A 25,755-nucleotide genomic window follows, 5' to 3' on the forward strand; every position below is an offset into this window, starting at 1 on the left:
ATCGTAGTTACAGTAACTTTGAAGAGCTACACCACACACTGAAAAAAGTGGAACGACGACGGTGGTTGAACTCGAGAACGTTTTTCACGATCCTATGTCTTGTGTCTTAATTCCCCCTCCCCTGGCTTATTGACAAAGTTTGTTGACGTTTATTCGAATTATTTTTTCTAGGTGTTGTCTTATCGATAATAACGGTTTCGCCGATAGATAAACGCGAGAAACAGTCAAATAAATGTATACAACGACAAATTACGATGAACACGTAAAGTAAAACTTAGACACTTGTCAGTCTTATTCCAAAAAAACTGCCCTCAGTTTCGTCCTGTCAAAAGATATTAGGCTCTAGTCATGAGTAAATTAGAGAAGGGTGGCAAATCAATCAAAACATCATCTGATATTGCAAGAAGTGGAGGAAAAAAAATTGTCGATACCGTTGATTTTTAAACTGTGCAGAAGGTTTTGGGAGGTAGGGTAAATGTACCCGATCTTGGGCCCTAAGGCATAGTTGACCAGTTGTCCCAAGATTGTAGACTTTCTGTAATGTGCAGCTATGAATATCCTTCGACAAACAGGATTGCTTACTAGCCTGGAATACAGTAAAAATATGTCTTGGCTTTGAAACTGTGGATAATTTGAGAACAATCCTTTCAAACTATTGATTAAAATGCTCTGTCAATCTTGTTTTTAAGCTTTTTTTTGCTCAGATTTAAGCTTTTTTGCCTTATTAGCATTGGGGATGAAAGCTGAAATCTGATCGAAAAAGCTTAAATCTGAGAGATGTTCTCCACACGGGTTGTATAAGGTAAATAGCATACTTCTGTCCAAGATGGAACGCAAGAGAGCAGAAATAATTCTACACAACCACGTTGAAAACCAATCGCCAAGGCTCTCAAACTCTCGAAATCGACTGTGAATACCATGCTCAAACGTAACAGGTATACAATGACGGTAGATTACGCTAAGCAACCCAAACTTTGAAGTAGAAAATTGGACCGGAAACTACTTGTGAAGGTCATCAAGTCATCAAGGCTACCCGGAATAATCCTGGGGCCTCTCTACGTATTTGTGGAAAGGGCAATACAGTACATTGTACAATTCTGTATGTCTGAAAGAGAACGGTCGTATCATGCCAGTGAACAACCCAACAGAGCATTGAAATAAAACCTGGTTGCCAAAACCCGAGCAAGAAAGCTATACGATCAAGTCCTGACAGGGTACGACTGTATTTTGATGGACTACACAAGGATAAAAAGGACTATGACGAAACTGGGGTCAGATATTTTGCTTTGATAACCGTAATTACGCGTAAGAGGAATATTCTAGGTAGGTAATTTTTGCAGCAGTTCAGTGACCACCTGACAAAACTACTCAGAAATCATTAATTTAATTATGAAATAGTACTAGATAGTATAAGTGAGCCTAATTTAGCAATACTTTGTCATGGGATTTGAGATTTTTATATGACTACACCCACAAATCAGACTCTACTCCAATAAGGAATTTTCTCAGAGGTGGAATTATTGGTATGAGATTCTATGCCGGGTGGGCATTAACATGCTTTCTAATAACTGGCATTGCTCTCCCAGCGCAGCCGCATTGCATATGTCTGAAAGAAACCAAATAAAACATATCCAATTATCCCATATTTTATCATAAGACAAAGCAGGATGGAAATATTTAATCAGCCAGGATATTGTCGAATTATTTAGCGAGCGCTGTGTGTGTATGTAAACTGGCATTAGAAAAAAAAAACCTTATTTGTAACCAACCGACGGCAAACTTCAAGCTGAGCTGAGCTATTCGTGTGTATGTAAACTGACCGGCAATAGAAAACAATTTCTAGTTTCCTTTACCACTCCACAACCACAGTGAGTTCGATTCTCACTATATGTTTTGGGGTGAATTATCCGATAGGATAAAATTCCCATAAAATGGTTATCTTGTTGCGCTTGATTATAGTGGTCATGCATCTTTTCGCTTGGGAGCTCGAGTCTTTATGCCAGTAGTGGTACAATAAACTTTTCCGTGCATTTTCGGCACAAAGATTTGCTAAATAGGCATTGGATTTTTGCAACCTATTCTTTGGGTGTAGGCTTATTCGTTATTTATTAGACAATTTTTTTTTAATTTATAAGTTTTAAACTCATCAGCCAATCTTTGAAACAGCAATAAATTTGTATGATTGCTTTTTTATTTGGCACTTGATCCAAGCTATAAAACATCTTTATATTTGAAATCTTAAAACATTTGAAAAACTCATGAAATACCTGGATACAAACTTGATTTGATCTATAAAAGCCTTTCCGCTGGGAGCGGAAACTTCAAAGGAAATTACTGATTCCTTAGATTTGTAACAAACACTTCAAAATTTGTCCTAATCCGGAATAATTGTAATTTTTCCATAATATAACAGTGAAACTAATCCATGAACATTTTAAACAGTCTCTCAAGAACATCAGAGCATTGTGGTAGAATTTCTAAGTGAATAAAAAAAAATCTTCGAGTCATTAGAAAAATTGTGTTTAATTATTTTCATTATCTGCTGCCTACACTCTTTCAATTATAAAGGTTTCATAAGGGGCTGTACTGTTCTTTTCAACATAATTTCCAGATGGCCTTTAGACTTTTCATATTTATAAGATTCTTTTCAACGATTTTCAAAACTCATCAAGCCTAAAGCGGCTTTCTATGAAAAACTTATAGATTGCTAAATAACTTGGTCGGTTTAAAAAATTCCGTTCAAGTTACCCTTTCAAACTCAATACACTTCCATAAAACAAAAAAGTATTGTAGAAATGGTTAAGTTTAATTGGTAATTTTAAGAAAACATAATCGTTTTTTAAGTATTCAATACCAGCTAAGAAAAAATAAATAAATTCTGGCCATTTTCATGACCAATAATTATGATTTTTTTCAACGACAGTTTTCTATTTTAAAAAGTAATCATCATCTTATTCATGCTTTTTGTGAGCTTCATCATCCTTATAGCTGAGAGAATATTACCATTTTTCTTTGGAACGACCACACAAAGCTTCAAGCCTAAAATTTTTAAATTTCGATATTTTGAATTTTGATAATTTGAAAACAAATTGTTTGAAATGTGAAAAATAGCTTTCTAATCAGTAACCAAATTGGATGTAAAAATTTTAAGCAAAATTAATGTAATATTTTTATGCAATGTGACTATTTGCTTTAATGATATGACTGTATACGGGGGCCTGTAATAAAGGTTTGATTATTCTCGTGTCATTATAAATTAAGAAAACTTCTTTTTCAAATAAGGAGTGTATTTATGTATCTAGTTTTATATTCCTCGATAGTATAGCGGTCAGTATTTCCGCCTGTTAAGCCGCTTTCAATCTGTAATAAGAACTGTACTACAAATGTCCGATTATTTAAAAAAAGTGTTTTAATCGTTATCTCTATAGCGACCGTCACCTTTTATCGTTGTCCTTCGTCAAGGTGTTTTTCAATGGCTCATTAGTTCGAGTTATTTTGTTAACGGCAAGGCGCCTACCGTTCGAAAACTGGTCTTCCGAGTTGAACATTCTTCAATCATTCACATGACGACCGTGATAATCTCAATGTTTATTTCTTGGTTATTGTGAAATCAATCCTGAAGGATAAGACAAATGATTTCAGTTAGTTTATTTTTTAAATTTTTAATCTTCAATGGCACGTGCTATGGACGGCCACCGGCCACTAAATTTTGTCGAATGGGTTGGTAATACTTACCAACCCATTCCCAACTCTTTCCAGATTTTCATCTTAAAAATAGTAATTTACTCAATTTTTTTCTGATAGTGCTATTGCTATGAAACAAATGCAATTTTCTCATTTTCCAGCCATGTTTCAAACACTAAGCAGGATTCAGATTCATATTTCGGATTTTTGATTGAAGTTTCAGAATTCAAGTTTCATATTTCGGATTTTAAACTCAGATTTTAAATTCAAATGGTCGATTCAGATTTCAGATTCAGTTTTCAGATCTCAAGTCTGAAATCTGGATTTTAGATCTGGAATCATAATCAGAGTCTAGATCTTAAATCTGAATCTGGAATCTGAGTTTGGTATCTGAATCCGAAAATTTGAAACTTAAATCTGAATCAGTCTTATTTTAACCGGGTTGTTGATATAATAATCGAAAAATTTAGCTTGACTTAAGCAAATAAAATGGTCCAACAATCTGCCCCAATTCTGCAGAGGTGTCAGTGGCTTTTCGAGGGAATATGATGGTAGATCTTACGCAATCGGTTGGACCGTCTTGACCGGTTCTTACTCCCGGTAGGACAATTCTGCTAACTATGTGGGTTCCTCACCTGAAAGTACAAGAACAGAGAAGAAGAAAAAAAACGATGTGAGATTTATCGCCGATTTGTGGTTTGAGTCTGTTCCTTCATATGAAGGAATGAATTAAAACAAGAACAACTAAATTGAAACAAATGGTCTGAAATGTTGTCACTTTTTGGAGCGGTGCGCCGTACTGCTTTTTTGTGTCTTTTTCCTCACTCTTCTAAATGACGAAGAGTACTGGTTGAAGTACACCTCGAGTGTCCAATATGAATAATTAACGAGGAGCAGCAGCAGCACTTGAAGAGATATCTCATCTTGTAGTTACAAAAGGTCGACCGGTTTTTTCTTCTCGGTTGAGAAAGATCGAGTGTAGTTGAAAAAAAAACCCAAATAGCTGTGTTTATTTCTGGGTTTTATCTTACATCTTCTCAACTCAAATGTATGGGCGACAACGGAGAAGCGTTTTTGGAGCAACAAAAGCAGTTCAGGATATTATGTCAGAGAGAGAGAACCTCAGAAGAGGTCCCAACAGAGCCGAAAAAGGCAACGTCCTTTCGAAATTGTCGTCGTTCTCCGGGCAATAATTCGTTCCGATATCACACCGGGAATAAATAAAGCTCTTCGTCGGGATTCCCATTTAAGGGAATTTTTTCGCAAAACGACGCGTCAACGCTGCCAAAGAGAAGGGCTTTAGTTCAAGAACTTGACTACTGACAGTCGACGTTTGTCCAACTGAACTTGGACTTGACTTCCCTTTCGATGTGGGCCCATCTACTTGAAGATGTGGAACAACTGTCTCAGCACTTGAGTCGAAAGACCTTGGCTTTCTTGGCGGACCAGGACCAAACAGGTACGATTTGATTGCGTAATGGTTGCTTGCTCCACGTTCGAGCTAATTATGGTAAGACTTCGGTTGAAATACAATGTAGAGACGTGCAAGACAAAATCAAAGAGAAATTTAAGGCCACCAGATTTTTCTATCTAAGGGTTTAAGAAATAGAAGAGAGAAGGTACATAATAGAGAGAGAGCAAGAAGGATAAATGAAAAGAAAACAGGATAAAAGAAAGTTTAGAGAAGACACATTAGAGGACAAAGAAAGAAAGAAGAGATTACAGAAAAGAGAATGAAATACACTTAAATTGAAGAGTGGACAAAGCTGGTATAAAATACCACATCGGAAAGAGAACAATTAAAGCAGTTCAAAATGACAAACAGAGAGAGCAGGGCAGATGAGGTTGCCACATGTACAGGTTTATCTAGACAGGTACAGATTTTTACAGATTATTGACTTTAAAATACTGAACAAAGTTTTTACTTTTTGCCTTTATCCAGTTTATTGAAAACTTCATAGAAAATAAGTCAAAAGTTAGCCTTTATTATTCTGACGATAGGAGTTCCTTACTGGGAAGTACACGATGGAAGAATAAGATTTCCAAATTTGCTACAAATAATTAAATATCCCTCACTCGTCAGCAGTGGTTGAGCGCATTTTTTCGCAAGTAAATGCCAATAAAACCAAAGAACTCTCCTTAGAACGAAAAGTTATTTAAGATTAAACGACGGATCGAAAAATGTTGTTTTAAATATGACGTTCAAAAATTGTTTTAATAAAACTATGTATAAACATCATGAACATTAGGAAGTGTTTGTTATAAAAAATAATTTCAAATGTCAGTTTTTTAAAGAGAGAAAATAAAAATGATTAAATGAGTTTTACAAAAAGTGTTCAACTAAAAAACTGTACTATGTGAAATAAAATATTATATCTTTTTTAAGATTAAAAATAAGAATACAAAATCTTCACATATCAACACATTGAATGCAGAATTTTGTTTTCTTCGGAACAAATTTTGGTACAGATTTTTGAGTTTTCGGTACAGATAAAAAAGATTTTTTCGATGAGCGGCACAGATTTGGATGTGGCAACACTGCCTGTGAGGAATAACGATTAAAAAGAGAGAAAACAAGAATACATTGAAACAATATTTGTATACGAAGAATGTTTACCGTGTAAAGTAAAGTTTCAGGTTACAAACTTTATATTTCAAATCTTAGATAACAGATCTCCGGTCAAGGTTGCCAAAATCACAGAAAAATCATTAGTTTTACAGAATTTTAAAGAAATTTTCATCACAAAATCTGTGTCACGAACAAAGAATTTTGGAAATATTCACAGATTTCACAGATTTTTTAATATCTGTACGTATTCCTAAAATTAAAATTTTTACGTCAACATACATTTTGGGTTTCTACTTTGTTTTGGATAAACATGAGGTTCATTGATTTTTTTCAAGTAAAATGTAAAAAAGACTTAATTTTCCATGATTTAAAAAAAAAGTATAATTTCCATCGCAGAAAACCATCAAAGAATTTTCAGCTAAAGTCACAGAATATTTTTCCGCAAAAACACAGATATTTTTTGGCAACCTTGTTCCGGTCTCATGTTTAAGGTCTCAGTTCGCATGCCTCATATCTCATTTTTATATCTCAGGTCTGACATTTCGCATGTCACAAAGGATCATGTCTCATGTTTCAAGTCTCAAGCTTTATGTCTCACGTCTTATGTCTCAAGTCTTATGTTTCATGTCGCACGTCGTATGTTTCAAGTCCCATGTCTGACGTCTTATATCTCAAATGTCATGTCGTAAGTCTCAGTTCTCAGGTCTAAGATCTCAGGTTTTAGTTATCAAATCTCAGATATAATAGCTCAAGTCTCTTTTCTTATGTCACATGTCACAAAGGTTGTCTCACATCTTAAGCTTTATGTCTCACGTCTTATGTCTCAAGTCTAATGTTTCATGTCGCACGTCTTATCTCTCCAGTCTCATGTCTGGCGTCTTACGTCTCAAGTGTCATGTCGTAAGTCACATTTCTCAGGTCTAAGATTTCAGGTTTTAGTTATCAGATCTCAGATATGATGGCTCAAGTTTTTTTTCTTATGTCACAAAGGTTCATGTCTCATGTCTCACATCTCAAGTTTTATGTCTTACGTCTTATTTCTCAAGTCTTATGTTTCATGTCGCACGTCTTATGTCTCAAGTCTTATGTTTGACGTCTTATGTCTCAAATGTCATATCGTAAGTCACATTTCTCAGGTCTAAGATTTCAGGTTTTTGTTATCAGATCTCAGATATGATGGCTCAAATCTCTTCTCTTATGTCACATGTCAAAATAGTTCATGTCTCATGTCTCAAATCTCAAGCTTTATGTCTCAAGCCTTCTACGGCATTTCATGTCCCATGTTCCATGACTCACAGCTATTTTGACTACCAACGTAAAAAAAATATAAGAAGATTTTCCCTAAAAAAATGATTTCTTTTTTAACCGTGTTCTAGATACGCGAGAGGTGAGAGAAGACAATGGAGAGAAAATGAAAGACAGATGAGACCAATTATGCCAACTGTTTTTCAGAAATGTCTGGAAGATTTTGAAAAAAAGTCTGGAAAAGCCTGGAAAAGTCTGGATGGCGCACTTTGTAGGTGATGACCTTTTTTTTGGTCGCCAGATTTTGCAATATTGCAGTCTAGGGAATAACACTTATAACTTCATAATAATCATACATTCTATACACTATCAATGCCTGAGACTATTGTGGTGATGTCGGCGGTACTACGTTTTATGGTTTACTTCCTGCATTACTCCCATCTTCGTGGCATTCCTCATTCTTCAATTACTAATTCGAATCATTGCCTGCCATTTTGCAACGAAAATTTTGAATTTTGACTATTCTGTCAGAAAATTCATGTCGAAACTCAAAAGTCTTGAAATGTCTGAAGGAGATGACAAAAGTCTGGAAGTCTGGAAACCTAAAAACTGTCTGGCAAAAGTCCAAAAAGCCTGGAAGATCCAGACAAAATCTGGTAGATTGACATCACTGTTCTAGATACGTGAAAGTTGAGAGAAGACAATGGAGAGAAAATGAGAGACAGATGAGACATGAAGGATGACAGAGGAACACAACACAAGATGCCAACTGTTTTTCAGAAATGTCTGGAAGATTTTGAAAAAATATCTGGGGAAGTCTGGAAGTCGCCAGATCGCAATATTTCAGTCTAGGGAAACAATATCAATGCCTGATCTTCATGGCGTTCCTCACTCTTCAATTACTAATTCGAATCATCTCCTGCCATTTTGCAACGAAAATTTCGAATTTTGATTGTTTTGTCAGAAAATTTATGTCCAAACTCAAAACTTTGGAAATGTCTGGAAGAAAAGACAAAAGTCTGGAAGTCTGGAAACCTAAAAAAATGTCCGGTAAAAGTCCAAAAAGTCTGGAAGATCCAGAAAAGTCTGGAAGGTTGACATCACTTACACAACTACACAACTCGGAGAATCAAGAAGATAAAACAGAGCGAAAATTTCAAAAGAGAGAGAGAGAAAAGAGGACCGACAAACTAGAAACTTGAGTGAGACTAGAGACTTTAGTGAGACTAGAGACTAGAATAAAAATCGGGAACAGTGTGAAAACGTAACCCAACTAAACCAAAAATAGACACAAAGGCTCAAATGAGTGGGGAAAATGAATTCAAATTGATTTAAAATTAACTTCACGACTCTTCAAGTTGATCTAAAAATAAATAATATCAATCAGTTTTCTTATCAACAACCGAAGAAAGCGACCGTAAATTCAAGTGTCAATGTTCAAGGTTTTTATTTTATTTTATTACCTTTCCTTTTTTGACTCTGCCAATCGCTCTGATAGAAATTGCAAGTAAAATCGAATAAAATACGGCGATGAAAGGGAAAGTATTTGATCAGGCTTTTCGGAAAATATTTTCCTATTCGCTCTATTTCTTCTGATGTGCGCTTCCTTCCTGTCGCCAACCGTTGAGAGTCGATGATGATCAAAAGGAAACGCGCCGAAATCGCCTATCATTGCAACAATAACAACAATAACAGTAAATGGCAAAAATCGAAATATTTATAACAGCACAAAGAGAAAAAAAACGAAAATCGGACTGCCACCAATAGGTGGCTAATGAGAAGTATGTACGAATTTCCAACCAATAATATTGCACGAAATGATATGAACCTGTCTCGGGGTAAATGTGCACAATCAGTGGAACACATTCCATTTTACGGTAAGCAATTTGTTTTTTTTGTTTTGTTTTTTTTTTTTCTCACCTTTGGCGAGAGAAGTCAAGAAATTGAATTATATTCAGAAATTTTGAGATAGCTTTTTTTCGAATAAATTTTGGCAACCGATTCACAGCCAGGCTAGACTCAAACACAGTTTTACGAGGATGATGCGAAACGTTTCGAGTTTTATTTTCTGACATAAGGAACACGTTCGTCTCACAGTTGGATGAGTTCGTTATCAACATTTCCACCCCAGCCGGACCGGATTGAAGGTGGAAACTCTAAGGAGAAAATCCGGGTCTGAAAATTTCACTCTCGAAGCGGCTAGGCATAACTCTTGTATTTTAGTGGCGGGCTGATGCATTCGAAAGATCAATTACATATCCGTTTTTTGTTTGGTTTTTTTTGGCTGGTCCACCGTTTCAACTGATGCAGCATTAACTTTCAACAATTGCAATCGTTTCGACCTTTCGCTAGCGAGAGAAACTATTTATTGATTTGAGGTTTTCATTGAAATTCCTATTGTTTAAACTATTTAAATGACATATAGTCATGTCCTTGGAAAAGTTGATAAATAATATCGAAACGTCGGATATGGGAAAACTTTTTTTTATTACAAAATGTTGATATTTGGATTTTAAAATTAATTTGGATTAAACAAAAACATTTGACGTTTCGATCTCTTTTGTTATTTTCTGCAAGGATATAAAAACTTTTTTAAAGAAACAATAGATTTGGTTTATATATTTTTTTTATTTCCAAAGTGTGGTTCGACGTCTTTCAACTGTTATTTTTGAATGAGTTGAGAATTTAAAACTTTATCAAGAAAAATTGAATTAAAAATAAATAAATAAAAGTAATTTCCAATAACCTTGAAGAAGATTTCCAAGAAGATCAAAACGTCGGATATGTAAATGGATAAAATCGTTTCATATCTACAATGCCGAAATTCGGGACAAATCAAACTTTTCTATTCATATTCGAACATTCGACGTTTCGATCTCTCTACATGATCTTCTTCAAGGACCTGAACAGAATTTACTAGAGATAAAAAAGTGAATGTAATTTTCGTAATTTTTTGGAATTTTTAAATTCTAGAATGTGATTAGTTCTTAACTGAGTGTTCGTGTGCGGAACATTTTCAGTCGCAAACTTGAGACCCAACCTTCAACTTTTAAGATTTCGCTTAAAATTCCATCTAGATAAGAAAAATTCTTCCCTCGCACAGAATCAATCAAGCGCCGGATTGTTTTTAAATATTACTCTACTCAGTCAACTTGAAAACTTAAAAGCTCCGGCGAAGGTTGCGGCCCCATTATCGCAAATCTATCAATTTCGCGTAACCTGCGTTGTCGTGGGAGGACCTCTGGCAGAAGGAAGTTGGAACAAGTTCCGCTTTTCGCCGTCGTTTTCTTTTAGATCAGCAACAGTAGCTACCGTTTCAGAATAAATCTTCCTATCACCGGAGGTCATCGCTAGCCTGGCGTCAAGCTTCTTGTTGCGGATATCGTGAAAGAAAAAATTAAACCCCACCGAGTGGTGCCAATCAAAATTGACGCAGAACGAACCCAGAAATGGGGGGAGGTGTATTCTTTTGATCTAGATCTCTCTGAACAGGAGAGATCTTGACAGGCCGCTGAACTCTGCGAAGAACCGGCATCAACCGGCCGTCTCGAGGAGATCGCCGTCTCCTGAAGGTAGAGAAAAGATAGATAGCTGGATGCGGCACGTGTTCTGAAATCGGTAACGGAATATCTAAACTATCGCATCGTTTTTTTTCTGTCCGTCCCGGAGAAACAGCCGGTAAATGGCAATTTAGATACGAGATACGACCGTCCGTTGGTTTGTTTTATTTTTCATCAGCATTTAAGGTTTTTGTTTCTGCGGATGGCGTTTCGAATTGAAAAATGGATCGAGTTCTGGCAATGACCCCTCCTGTTCCAGTGCAAGTTCGTATAGAGAGCGCGATTCGACGATCAACGCACAAAGTCCGTAGATTGAGTCGACCTCTAGCCGGCGAGTTGATGAAATTTATTTAGCAAGATAGAATCACTTTCGTGAGAGTTTGTTCCGGGATAGCCCGAAGTCTTGTGACAGGAATCTTGTTGCTCTAATTGAGAAAAATTGCTCTTATTTTTAAAGAAGACTTAGCGTTTTGAGATCCATGCAAAAAAACTGTTCTCCACTGAATATTATATTACAAAAAAAAACAACAGTTTCTCCAAATACATTAGTCAATAAATTATCATTTAGTGGGAATGAACTGCTATTTGGATGTATTTTGATAATTGCAGTAAATATAACTTTCGAAATCCGTTGATAATGTTTATAAATGCTTTTGTTTTCACTATTTCTAACTTTTTTTTTTATCAGTTATTGTCATTTTAGCCATTTTGATAGTTTTAAACTTTAAAGTCATTTTTGTTTATTTTTGGTCACTTTGATCTTTTTCGTTATTTGTTTTACCTTTTTCGGTGTTTTGCAACTTGAATTTTTTTTCTTTTTTAGTCTTTTGTGCCTGTAATGTAATTTTTGTCTTTTAAGTCTTTTTGTCTTTTTTTCAGTTTTGTCATTCTTGTCTTTTTGACCATTTTTTTTTTGTCATTTTTGTCAGTTTTGCATTTTTTTGTCACTTTTATCCTTTCTAAATTTTTAATCTTATTTGTCTTTTCTGTGTTTTTGTCCTTTTTGTTTTTTTTTGTCTTTTTAGTTTTTTTTTGGTCCTTTTTTGTCTATTTTTGTCTTTTTTGTGTATTTTTGTCTTTTTTGTCATTCTTGTCTTTTTTTGTTTTTATTTGTTTTTTGTCTTTTTAGTATTTTTTTTTGTCTTTTTTTTACTTTTTCGTCTTTTTTTGTCATTTTGTAATTTTTGTCATTTTTGTAATAAATTTTTGTAATTTTAGTCATTTTGTCATTTTTGTCATTTTTTGTCTTTTTCGTCTTTTTCGTCATTTTTGGCTTTTTCATCTTTTTTGTTTTTTTTTTGTCTATTTTGTCTTTTTTGTGTTTTTTGTCTTTTTTGTTTATTTTGTATTTTTTGTCTATTTTGTCTTTTTCGTCTTTTTCGTCTTTTTTGTCTCTTTTGTCTCTTTTGTCTTTTATGTCGTTTATGTCGTTTATGTCGTTTATGTCGTTTATGTCGTTTATGTCTTTTATGTCTTTTATGTCTTTTATGTCTTTTTAGTCTTTTTAGTCTTTTTAGTCTTTTTAGTCTTTTTAGTCTTTTTAGTCTTTTTAGTCTTTTTAGTCTTTTTAGTCTTTTTAGTCTTTTTAGTCTTTTTAGTCTTTTTAGTCTTTTTAGTCTTTTTAGTCTTTTTAGTCTTTTTAGTCTTTTTAGTCTTTTTAGTCTTTTTAGTCTTTTTAGTCTTTTTAGTCTTTTTAGTCTTTTTAGTCTTTTTAGTCTTTTTAGTCTTTTTAGTCTTTTTAGTCTTTTTAGTCTTTTTAGTCTTTTTAGTCTTTTTAGTCTTTTTAGTCTTTTTAGTCTTTTTAGTCTTTTTAGTCTTTTTAGTCTTTTTAGTCTTTTTAGTCTTTTTAGTCTTTTTAGTCTTTTTAGTCTTTTTAGTCTTTTTAGTCTTTTTAGTCTTTTTAGTCTTTTTAGTCTTTTTAGTCTTTTTAGTCTTTTTAGTCTTTTTAGTCTTTTTAGTCTTTTTTGTCTTTTTTGTCTTTATTGTCTTTTTTTGTCTTTTTTGTCTTTTTTGTCTTTTTTGTCTTTTTTGTCTTTTTTGTCTTTTTTGTCTTTTTTGTCTTTTTTGTCTTTTTTGTCTTTTTTGTCTTTTTTGTCTTTTTTGTCTTTTTTGTCTTTTTTGTCTTTTTTGTCTTTTTTTTTTTGTCTTTTTTGTCTTTTTTTTTGTCTTTTTTGTCTTTTTTTTTTGTCTTTTTAGTCTTTTTAGTCTTTTTAGTCTTTTTAGTCTTTTAAGTCTTTTAAGTCTTTTTAGTCTTTTTAGTCTTTTTAGTCTTTTTAGTCTTTTTAGTCTTTTTAGTCTTTTTAGTCTTTTTAGTCTTTTTAGTCTTTTTAGTCTTTTTAGTCTTTTTAGTCTTTTTAGTCTTTTTAGTCTTTTTAGTCTTTTTAGTCTTTTTAGTCTTTTTAGTCTTTTTAGTCTTTTTAGTCTTTTTAGTCTTTTTAGTCTTTTTAGTCTTTTTAGTCTTTTTAGTCTTTTTAGTCTTTTTAGTCTTTTTAGTCTTTTTAGTCTTTTTAGTCTTTTTAGTCTTTTTAGTCTTTTTAGTCTTTTTAGTCTTTTTAGTCTTTTTAGTCTTTTTAGTCTTTTTAGTCTTTTTAGTCTTTTTAGTCTTTTTAGTCTTTTTAGTCTTTTTAGTCTCTTTAGTCTTTTTAGTCTTTTTAGTCTTTTTAGTCTTTTTAGTCTTTTGAGTCTTTTTAGTCTTTTTAGTCTTTTTAGTCTTTTTAGTCTTTTTAGTCTTTTTAGTCTTTTTAGTCTTTTTAGTCTTTTTAGTCTTTTTAGTCTTTTTAGTCTTTTTAGTCTTTTTAGTCTTTTTAGTCTTTTTAGTCTTTTTAGTCTTTTTAGTCTTTTTAGTCTTTTTAGTCTTTTTAGTCTTTTTAGTCTTTTTAGTCTTTTTAGTCTTTTTAGTCTTTTTAGTCTTTTTAGTCTTTTTAGTCTTTTTAGTCTTTTTAGTCTTTTTAGTCTTTTTAGTCTTTTTAGTCTTTTTAGTCTTTTTAGTCTTTTTAGTCTTTTTAGTCTTTTTAGTCTTTTTAGTCTTTTTAGTCTTTTTAGTCTTTTTAGTCTTTTTAGTCTTTTTAGTCTTTTTAGTCTTTTTAGTCTTTTTAGTCTTTTTAGTCTTTTTAGTCTTTTTAGTCTTTTTAGTCTTTTTAGTCTTTTTAGTCTTTTTAGTCTTTTTAGTCTTTTTAGTCTTTTTAGTCTTTTAAGTCTTTTTTATCTTTTTTGTTTTTTTTGTCTTTTTAGTCTTTTTTGTCTTTTTTGTCTTTTTTGTCTTTTTTGTCTTTTAAGTCTTTTTTGTCTTTTTTGTCTTTTTTTTCTTTTTTGTCTTTTGTGTCTTTTTTGGTCTTTTTTTCCTTTTTGTCTTTTTATGTCTTTATTGTTATTTTGGTCATTGTTGTCTTTTTTCTTTTTTTGAATGATTTGTCTTTTTTTGTATGATTTGTCTTTTTTGTATGATTTTTCTTTTTTTGTATTATTTTTCTTTTTTGTAATTTGGGTTATTCTTGTCTTTTTTTATAATTTTTGTCTTATTTGTTACGTTTTGCAATTTTTATAATTTTTGTTTTTTCTTCTTTTTTTTATTTTTTGTCTTTTTTAATGTTTGACTTATTATAGTTTTTTTTGCCATATTTAATTTTTTGCTTTTTCTCTTGATTCTCCTTTTTATCTAGTCTTTTCTGTTCGCTTTTGTCATTTTCGTCTTTTCAAGTCTTTCTAGTTTTTTATGTCCTTTTTTGTCTTTTATGTCTTTGATTTTTTCTTTCGCTGTAAACTATTCTTTGAAAACAATCCGAATACATGATTAACAATGGTAAATCTGTAAAATATCACAATCGAAACATTTCCGGCATAATAAAGTGTTTATCGGGGCGATATCGTCGGTTATTTACTACCCTACAGTCTACTACTATCTGCGCAATTGAAAAGATTCATAAAATCCGGCGGTCTCGTTTATATCGAAACTGATCTTGCCGCCGCCATCGACCACCGCATTTAAACTTTGAATGGGAGGTTTTTTTTTGAAAAATGGAAAGCTCACATTCATTGGAAGGAGAAAACGATTGCGGTTTTTTTTATGAGTGTTACACACTTAAGGATTTTTGCTCATAATGAGCTAAATATTATTTAAACATTGTTTACTTAAGTTTAATCAAATTGTATAAAAAAAATTGTTTTCGACGAAATGCTCGCTTCTAATATCTTTCGAAAACGATTGCAAACCTTCCGGATTATAAACTAGTGTGTACCCGACCCTGCACATGGCGATCCTGCCATAGTAACTCATTGTAACCGTCAATAAAACGAGAGAAACCGCCATATTCTAGTTTTATCGTGTGCCGATCGCTGACGGCTTTCTTCTCGGAATCGTATCGGCGATCATCAATGATACCTAAAAGACGAACTCAAACAAAAAACACGAAGAAAAAGGACCGATTAGTGTCATCGTCGTTTGTAGATGGATTTTTGCCGCCATCGCAATAATTTTTCTTCGAGTTTTTATCTCGTTTGTTTGCAGCATCTGCGAGTACTGAACGTGATCGTAATAATTTATATGTTTTTTTTTTGTTTTGCCAAACGTTGTAGTTGTTGTTTATGCAGTTTTCTATAAACTCGAATGAAATTGAACATTTTTTTCTTTTATGCTTGATAAAAATTTTTGCATACTGCGTTTTTATCTGAATTTATTCAAAAGCAACATGTTTATATTTCTGTGCCAAACGTAAACAAATCTAGGAAGGTTATTCGAATATTTGACAAATCAAATAAAAGCTATGACAACATATCGTGAGTAACAACTTTTGTTGTTTTTGGGGTGGAAAGGGTTAAGTGAATCTATAAAATCGTAATAGGTATCAAGCCGTTAGATACGCGAAACGGGAAAAAGTGAAAACAAAATTCCTCTCATAAAAGGATACAGGGCACGCCTGTCAGTTTCCGGAACTTAGCAGGTGAAGCATCGAAAACGGAACTACGAGAAATTGCAACCAAACCCGTACATAAGTGTATCGATTTGGCAAGGGCTTTTTCGCAATGTCAGTCATGATGCCCAAATGGAAATGGGCAAATTGGGAGTAACAACATCGCCGTTGTTGTTTTGCTGGAGCAATAAAGCAATGAATTTCGCAGCAGGTACTTTATGGATGGATTGTTAGTTTTTACGACAGGAGGGGCTAGCGAGTGCTATTCTGCCGTTCTACGCAAGAGTGTCCAATGTTATTTTGGGTCATGTTAACTTGTTCGATGAAAGTTCCATCTTTCAGTGTAAAGTGTCTATTTTGTCTTTTTTGTAATTTTTGTCTTTTTTGTCGTTTTTAGCTTTTTTGTCTTTTTTATCTTTTTTGTCTTGTTTGTCTTTTTTGTTTTTTTTTTTACTTTTTTATCTGTTTTGTCAATTTTGCCTTTTTTGTTTTTTTTTTGTCTGTTTTGTCTGTTTTGTTTGTTTAGTCTTTTTTGTCTTTTTTTGTTTTTTTTTGGCTTTTTGTTTCTTTTTTCTCTTTTTTGTTGTTTTTGTCTTTTTTGTCGTTTTTTTTCTATTTTGCCTTTTTGTATTTTTTTGTTATTTCTTTCATTGTTGTCTTTTTCGTTTGTTTAGTATTTTCCGTCTTCTTCTGTCATTTTTTTATCCTTTTTTATGCTTTTTTAATTTTTGCCTTTTTTAAAATTTGTTTTTTTTTCTTTAACGGCTTTGTTTTCTCTTGTTTATGTTTTCGTCTTTTTTCGAGATTTTTGTCTCTTTTATGTTTTTTTTTCATTCGATAATCAGCTGATTGATGTAAAAAACTAAAAATATTATTTAAATTTAAATCACGTTTCTATCGACTACAGGTTTTTTTTTCACATGGGACAATCTCGCTTGGAACGGCAGTACTTTGGATTGAACGTCGGACTGATTTTTTTTGTGAAGATCGATTTTCTCCATGATATGATGCTATGTTGCTGCAATCCGGTTGACAGGTTAGTTTCGAAAAAAAGGTATAGCGCACGCCAAAGTTATGTACGAAACCTAGTAAATTGTTTATCGATTGACGATGAGACTCGGACGACGACGACGTGACTTGCAGTGGCCTTGGCAAACAAATCTTGCGATATATTTTTACGGTCGATTGAAGAGGAGTTTTATTGAGGGTACCTAATTGATATTTGAAGCCGGCGGCTGGCAAAGAGATTTCCATTTTTTTTTTTCAATTAGTTATACTGTTTGATAAAGAATTCTACAACTTCGCATGTAAGGATTCAAATTTTAAAAGGTAACGAAAACTTTTAGACTTTATTTCTACTTACACTCTCATATCACGAGTTTAAGTTTTTTTTCTTTCTTATGAGCATAAAACCCAATGAACATATCTTATGTTTATTTTTACACACCGAGATGATAAACTCCAATGTTTAACATCAAAATATATTTTTCTCGACATCCACAGCAAACAATCATCCAAAATTGTCAGAAAAAAGGAAAAAAATGTGTTCTTTTTTCAAAAGGAGAGCCATCTAGAGTTATTTCCTCATGTCTTTTCTCATTATGAACAAGCCTAAGTAAACCGTACTACGGAAGTCTTCGATGAGTTAAGACGGGCTTATAAGTCTGAGAGAAAAGGTCTCAATGAAGTGCACCTCACAAGAACTAAAATACACAGAAGTTTTTTTTACGTCTTTACACGGCTTTTTACGCGGTTTTCGAGAATGAGCACGGTTTGATTTACGCGGTTTTTGCAATTAACGCGGTATCTGAGAGAAAATACGTGAGAAGATAGTAGTGAGTATTGGGAAAAGAGAAGAGAAACGTGAGAAGTGAGACGTAAGAAGAGAACTTCTCATTTCTGGCTCATTTCTTACTACTCACTTCGCACTTCTCACCGTTCCTGTTCACTTTTCACTCCTCACGACCTACAGCTCTCCCATTACGCCTCATGTCTCACTTCTCACTTCCCACGTCTTACCTATCACTCCTCACGGCTCATTTCTTACTTAGCACTTCTCAAGTCTCCCGTCTCACGTATCACCTCTCACTTTTCAAAACTCACTTCTCATTTCTCCCTGTTCACTTCTTACTTCTCACGTCTCATGTCTCAAGTTTCATGTATCAGGTCCCAGATCTCAGGTCTCAGATATCAGATCTGTGGTCTCAGGTCTAAGATCTCAGGTCTCAGGTCTAAGGTCTAAGATCTCAGGTCTCAGGTCCCAGGTCTCAGGTCCCAGGTCCCAGGCCCAGGTCTCTAGTCTCTGGTCTCAGGTCTCACAAGCTAGGCAACGTGCCGAACCGGTGATGACACTGGTAGAAGTAGCCGTACAGAGTGAAGACCCCTTCGTCGAGGTGCAGCAGGCTGTCGAGGAACTTCTAAGGTCCCCGGAGCTTCAGGACCTTGATGCTTCTTTAGAATTGGCAGTGGAAATGGCGGGCATCCAGGACTTGGTTGACGACCACCTGAATTGTGCCATCAGGAGTGTTTCACCACTGGGCTTTTCTTTAAACGGTATTGCAGTCGAGGACACAACCATCTCTAAAGCAGCCACTAAGCTCAAAAACTCCTTCTCTACGGGCCCGGATGAGATATTTGAAGCGTTTTATGCCTTCTTTGCAGACTCCTATCAGGCTTATCTTCCAAGCTTCGCTTGACCAGGCCACCTTCCCCTCATTGTAGAAAGAAGCTTACATGGTTCATAAAAAGGGAGATAGAAAAGATGTTAATAATTACCGAGGAATTTCAGCTCTGTGGGCTATAGCCAAACTTTTCGAAATGGTGGTTTTAGATCCCAATTTCATGTCCCAAGAAATCCCAAACTGATGCCATCTATACCGATCTGTCTGCCGCATTCGACAAGGTAAACCATGATATTGCCATCGGAAAGCGCGCGCTTTTAGGATTTTGTGGATCTCTTATTGGCTGGTTCCGCAGTTACCTTACTGGACGTAAATTGGCAGTTCATACGGGTAACTGTTTTTTCAGGCAGTTCCCAGCTTCATCAGGCGTGCCTCAGGGAAGTCATTTAGGGCCGTTAGTATTCCTAATCTACTTCAATGACGTGCTGCAACTCCTCGATGGACCGAAATTGGCGTATGCCGACGACTTCAAACTGTACTATTCTATCAATGGCCCCGAAGATGTGGCTCCGACGCTCGTTCTCAGCCGTTTATTTCCTTGGAAACGATGCAATCTCTCGAGCTCAACACGTGAAAGATCTTGGTGTGATCCTCGACGCGCGGCTGGATTTTAAGAATCACACCAACTATATCGTTGACAAAGCCTCCAGAAGCCTGGGTCTTCTTTTCCGCATGACGAAGGACTTTAAGGACATCTACTGCCTGAAGAGTCTTTACTGCAGTCTGGTTCGATCGATCCTCGAATATGCTTCTGCGGTTTGGTGCCCATATTATCAAAACGGTTCTGATCGCATCGGAGCCATCCACCGACGTTTTTTGAGCTATGCCCTTCGACTCTTAAACTGGCAAGACCCTTTTCGGCCTCCCAGCTACGAAAGCCGCTGCCGCCTGATCGACATCGACACGCTGCAAGCCCGCAGGACCGCCACTAGTGCTTCTTTCGTCGCTGATCTGCTTTCATCAAGAATCGACTCTCCCGCACTTTTGGAAGTTCTCCCACTTAGCGTCCGACCTCGTGGTTTGAGGAATCGGGATCTTCAGCTCTTCGTTCCTGTTAGACTAAACAATTACGAGGCCAACTCTGCAATAATTGGCGTCGTCAAGACTTTTAACCGCTTCTCAGAGCATTTTGATTTTGACGTTTCGAAGGTTGTATTCCGAAGAAGAATTCATAGTGTTCTAAGTTCAGTGTAGATTTGTATTTGTAGTTAGTCTCTTAATTTTTAAATACCATTTGGATTTTATAATAATAAATGTCAGAATGCGGTAGAGGGAAGTCACAAGAGATCCGGAAGAAGCTCGCCAACGTGATGTCACTTTTCGTCACGGCGAACCGAGCGGCGGGGAGTCTTTTTACTACACCGGAGTGCCGGAGGAAGGCCCGTGGTGACCTCTCTGCGGGCGGAAACCATTCGGCAGACTGAGGGCGATCCGGAGTTTTCCGGAAACGGCAAGAGGCTACCCACCGTACACGCTTCGGCGAGATGATCCTCGAGCTCAGACGTTGCTCTACCTCCAAGAGCGCCGATCATAGCGCACTCACGTGAGATACTCGGGGAGACGGCGGAAGTCCGTGCCATGAGCATTACTGTTTAAGTCAAAAACGCTTTGAAGGGCCTGTGCAAGATTGAGACAGACCAGATCTCGATCAGGATGCGGGAAGGTCTTTCCAAATCCGAAAAACAGGTAGCGTTTGTAAAACTTCGGGATGTGGTAGACCCTTATAGCATGAGAAATGATAGAAAAAAAAACAACAGAGATCGAATTCATCTGAAAGGATCGATTTCGAGTAACACGGGTTTTAGGACCTTGAGATTTTCACGAATTCAGTCAAGAATTAAAAATTTCAGCAATAACTTTGTGTAAAATAGAACCCTGCATCAAAATAGATCTAACAAATCGGAATGGAACTGATTCACTATTAAAATTAATGAATCACCTGACGAGACGTTCAAAATACTTTTAAAAACTTCAAGCCACCACCAGCAGCAGGTTTCCCGCCACATCAGGAAAGCTCTTCTCAACACAGCAGCAGCAGCAAGGTCATAACTTTGGCCAACGACTACAACAGACAACAACGAAGGTCCCTAGATGGAAACTTGAATCTCCTGCCAGCCGCCAGTAGTGGTCATTAGGCATTTATTTCGCTTCGACTATTTCTTTCTGGAAGAAGTACTCTCATGGTTCAAAAATAGATCCTCCTTGGTTAACCACTACAAGAGGCACCAGACTAATGGTCCCAGTCCCGAGCAGAATGGAAACCGCCGGCCGGGGGATTACGGTCGTAAAGATTCTTGGCAGATTGACAATCCCGCCCATATATCTCCCTAGTTGCTTGTTGTCTATGACTTGGGAGAGGGAATCACCTTACCGGTGAAAGGAATCACTTTTTATTGATTTCTTTATTTGATTAACTCCTCATATTTGTTAGTGCCGGCACTGCAGTCCGTCTTTTAAAGGCTCGCACGATTCTTCGAGTTTGTTCGAGCTCTCGGTTGGCTGAACTTAAACCGAACAACAACGGTTGGATTTGATGCATTGCAATTGCTAGCTGGACCCGCAACTTACAAAGGCCGTACCGCACCGTACATTCGAGATAGATGATGGATTTTTATCATGATATAGGAGTTTATGATTTATGCGTCTCTGTTTATTGCAATCAATAGACTCTCTTGACTTAGACTTTATGACCAACTATCTCGGGCTGTAATGTTTTTTCTATTTTTATTTTTCTTGAAGAAACATTTTGAAAGGTGATGTATTGGGCAAAAGTTCAAACGTTTGACGTTGATGTATGTAAATCTGAATTTGGATGTTAAAACACTTTATGGAAGGGCTTAACAAATCAATTGCGCTTCAGAAACGCAGTGTCTGATTCAAAAAAGAAGGTAAGGCTAGAAGGTAACGACATTATCAAGTCATGGAGATAAGCTGAAGTAGATTTAGATTTAAGTAACTGATTTAGCCATCAGATCTGAAGCAGGCATCAGATGATAAATCCTGATTTCAGGATATGAATTAAAGCTTGCTTCATTTAGAATAGGAACCAACTTTTGCTTATATTGTAGCGCTCCTGGTGGACGAATTGGGAAGTTCTTGGCGCCCACGTGTCGGGAATTATGTCAGCTTTTTGACATTCCACAAATCGACTGTACTTTGAAAAAAATCAACATGGAAGCCGAAAGAAGGGAAATTATTTGGAAAATCCATTGTGGTCTGCATCTAGGCTAACTAAACAGCTGAAATTGCCCAGAAATACCGTATGGCGCGTTATCAAACGGTATAAGGAAACATTGACGACGATTCGTAAGCCTCGAGCCGATCGTCGGAGTGGAACTGTCGACCGGAAACTGCGTGGAAAAATTTTGAAGACGATTAAGCAGAATTCCAATCTGTCGGACCATGATTTGGCCAGAAAATTCGGTGCTGCCCATAGTACTGTGAGGAGTGCGGAGAATTCGACTCCGGGCAGAAATCAAGTCGTATCGAGCTAGCAAACTGCCAAATCAAACCATAAGACAGAATATTGTGGACAAAATCCGTGCTCAGAGGCTATACGACCAGGTGCTGACCAAGTTCGATGGGTGTCTTCTGTTGGACGATGAAACCTATGTCAAGGCTGACTTCGGACAAATCCCAGGTCAAAAAACGAAAGTTTTCGTTCCAAATAAGACAATGATGTCGGAGCTACTAAAAAACAAGTCTCCATAAACGAAATCATTCGATCCCACGACCATCCTTTAATGTTTTGGCCAGATTTGGCAAGCTGTCATTACAGCAAAGTTGTTCAAGAATGGTAAGCAGAGAAAGGGGTGTCTAGTTTGTTCCGAAAAACTTTAACCCAACTGCCCCCAGTTCCGCAATATCGAGAAATACTGGGCAATCATGAAGAGGAGTCTCAAGGCAAAGGAAAAAGTTATCAAAGACATCAATCAGATGGAGACCTGGTGGAATAAGATAGCTAAAACGATGGACGAAGAAGGTGGGCGTCGCCTAATGAGCCGCGTTACAGAAATAGTTCGAGATTATCTTCGAAACCGTGACGAATAATTTTATCCGTATTTTTTTCTTAAAGGTTTTGAAATCAATAATGAATAGCTGAAATACAGGCAATTGTTTTTGTTCTAATTTTATCTGAATTAAGCTTTATCTTTGCGGGTTCTTTGATATAAAAAGATATTCATTTAAAACTAATAAATTCGAAAATAAAAAAAAAACGAACACAAACAGGAACTCAATGAAACTTGATGTTTCCTTGGATTCCTTTTTTGTTTAACTCTAAGCGTACACCTTTCGAGGATATGCAACTACAAATTCTAAAGCCACCAACCCACAGAAAGTGTACTAGACCGGGATTTGATCCCATGCCCGCTGGCTCAGAAGACTTACAGGGCTATCCTCTACGCCACGGGCTGCGATAAGCCTAACACTTTCCAGTTTTTTTGATATTCAGATTTTAGTTTTTGAAGTATCTTCATCAAGGCCGTGCGAAAGTGGGGGAGGGGGGGGGGATTTAAGGGGTTTGACCTCCCCCCCCCCTGGAAGATTTTTTCCAAGTTAAAATTTTGACCGTAGTACATATCGCGATAATGATTGATCTTAAAAGGTGTTGCTTGAGACATTTAATTTTACGACGGCATATGACGTTCACGAATTCAAACTTATTTCTAACTGTGAATTTGGATTTGCAATTCAATTAACCATTTGTATTAAAACTTTAAACTTGACATACAAAGCCCTACCCTCGTCTTTAATATGGGTTTACATTAAGAAGTGTAACAAAACAAGAAGAGAGTTTGAAACGAACTATTTAAACATCGAAATTAATTGATCGAATACTAATTTTATACATCGAGAAGTTGAACACAATTTAACAAGTGTTTATCTCTCATGATGGTCCACAGAATTAGCAAAACAAATCTAAAATCTAACACCCTCTACTTTCTTACTAAAAATTTTGATTTAAAAAAATCGTTTATGTCATAACAAATTTTATGCTGATATAACACTTTCTTCAAAAAATCAATTTCAGCCTCATTTATTTTTTCCCTTGTTCTTCTGAATGCTCAACATAATATTAAAAAAGGTTTTAATAAAGTCCCGAAATTTACATTTTCCGAGGTGCATTAAATTTAAAAACTTGTTTTGACTAATTTGGGTGCCCTGAATCTAAATACATAAAAATAACATTTTAAAATGAAAGTTTTAAATTTATTGTCAACTTTCCTCAAGACTTCAAGTTATTGTGAGTTCTGCGAAAATAGTTATAGAAGTTTTCCATTTGTTTACTTTTCCTTATTTAACAAATTTTCAAAGAATTTTCAAACTATATTTAATATGAGCTTTTTTTTAAAGCATAAATTTAATCGTTTGGCAGATTTCAACAAATTTGTTAAATGAAATCAAGTTTTTTTTACTTTCTGCAGTTATGTCAAAATAATTGTACCTATTGAAATGATTCCAAATTTTGAAAATCTGTTGAATTTAACTTTTTTAGATCATGCATCATCACCATCTTCAAAATCTTATATATAAAAATGGAGGCGTTTTCTTTGTAACAACATCACGTATGAATGGTCGGTCGGAATGAAGTGAAATTTGGTATCTGAGGGTTTTTTGGGTCAGAGATGGTTTGTATAATAGTTTCAAGAATCTCACTTTTGATGAAAGGGGGGTCCCAATAAAAATTCAACTTTATTTGTTACGATTTCCATAAGAATCTATTCGCGAGCACGGTGCAGTTAAGGACGTGTAGATGAAATTAAACATTTATTACGATTTATACTTAAGAAGGTAAAACGAAGTTTACCGGGTCAGCTAGTATTATTCTATAATTGAACGAAGAATAAAAAAATCAAAATCAGATTTTTCTTTAATGTAGGATTGATAGTGAATCCAGGGCTGGTAGCGGTTTGACTATGAAAAAGTAGTGACTTTAGTGACCAAAACTTGAAAAAAAGTGACCTAATAGTGACTTTGAGGACCGAAAAAAGTGACCAAATAGTGACTATGTAGAACGAAAAACGTAACTTTGAAGTACAAAAAATGTGACCAAATCAGGCCCGAGCGAAGGATCCGTCCATGGGAGGGTGGGTTTCGATATTCAAATTTAGATAAAAATAATAACAATACCAAAAATAAAAAATTGAAAAGGAAAGGGTTTTCTTACACCATTTGTCACTCATGTTCAACACACGAACTAAAAAAATGACTGATAAACCCAATTTTGGAAACATATTACAATGAATGTTTCAAATTTTCGATAAGTCAAGAAAGTAAGAAATAAATTAGTTTCAAAAGAATTTCTTAGCAAATTTAAAATTAAAAAAATCTGAATTATAAAATAATTGTCCATTCTTGTACAAAACTTACCATGAATAGATGTTAGGAAAATGATAATAATTGTTAATTTTTATTCATCTAAATTTGGAATTCTTTTCTTCATTTTCAACTAGAAGTTTAGTGAGAAATTCTGCTGTAATTTTTTAATTTAAACAAAAAATATTTAATCACGATTTAAAATGTGAATTACCGATTACTGAATAAAAATGAATTTTGAACAGAATTTATTCAATGTTCGATGGTTTAATTTAATTTGATAAAAAGAAGAATATATTTATAATTATTTTAAAAGTGCCAGTTATATAAGCCAGACATAAAACCTTTAATAAAGTAAAATCCTCCAGTTATCAAAATTTCATTTTTGAAGCTTAAATAATAACTTCATGTTCAACTACACTGACAAAGAAATGTTAGAAAATGAGTAATAACGCGAATGATAAAAAATGATGAAAAATTGAAAATAATGAGTTCAAAACTTTTGTTATTAATATTGAAAGCACAAATCAAATACAATAAGTTAGTTAACACTGGGTATTAAAATTTATTTTTAAAGTTGCTACTTAGAACAATTTTTCAAACCTTTTAGATTAATTTAAAAATCATGATCGAAAGTTTTTAAATTTTCAATCGCTGGTTTTTAAGCTTTAAATTACAAGCTCTGAGTTTTTTGTCACTTTTGATTAAAATATTGGGTCCTAGAAAAAGAACAGAAGGTTGAAATTATGTTGTATTATTAAAAATTTGGAGTTAAAGGCTTATGGTTGAAG

General features: G+C 34.9%; 1 protein-coding gene across 3 annotated transcripts in view; it reads left to right on the forward strand.

The window, feature by feature from the left end:
• LOC129739663 (40S ribosomal protein SA) overlaps positions 1 to 25,755 on the forward strand; it is a 243,595-nt gene that overhangs the window by 150,438 nt on the left and 67,402 nt on the right. Inside the window, exon 1 of one of the 3 annotated variants that reach the window (XM_055731151.1) lies at positions 14,930 to 14,939. The exons of the other annotated variants lie outside the window; for them this stretch is intronic. The gene's annotated coding sequence lies outside the window, so the exon portion shown is untranslated. Of the gene's footprint in view, positions 1 to 14,929; positions 14,940 to 25,755 lie in introns of those variants that run through there. 3 annotated transcript variants of the gene reach the window in all.

This window comes from Uranotaenia lowii, chromosome 1 (genome assembly GCF_029784155.1).
Source record: "Uranotaenia lowii strain MFRU-FL chromosome 1, ASM2978415v1, whole genome shotgun sequence".
NCBI classification, from domain to species: domain Eukaryota; kingdom Metazoa; phylum Arthropoda; class Insecta; order Diptera; family Culicidae; genus Uranotaenia; species Uranotaenia lowii.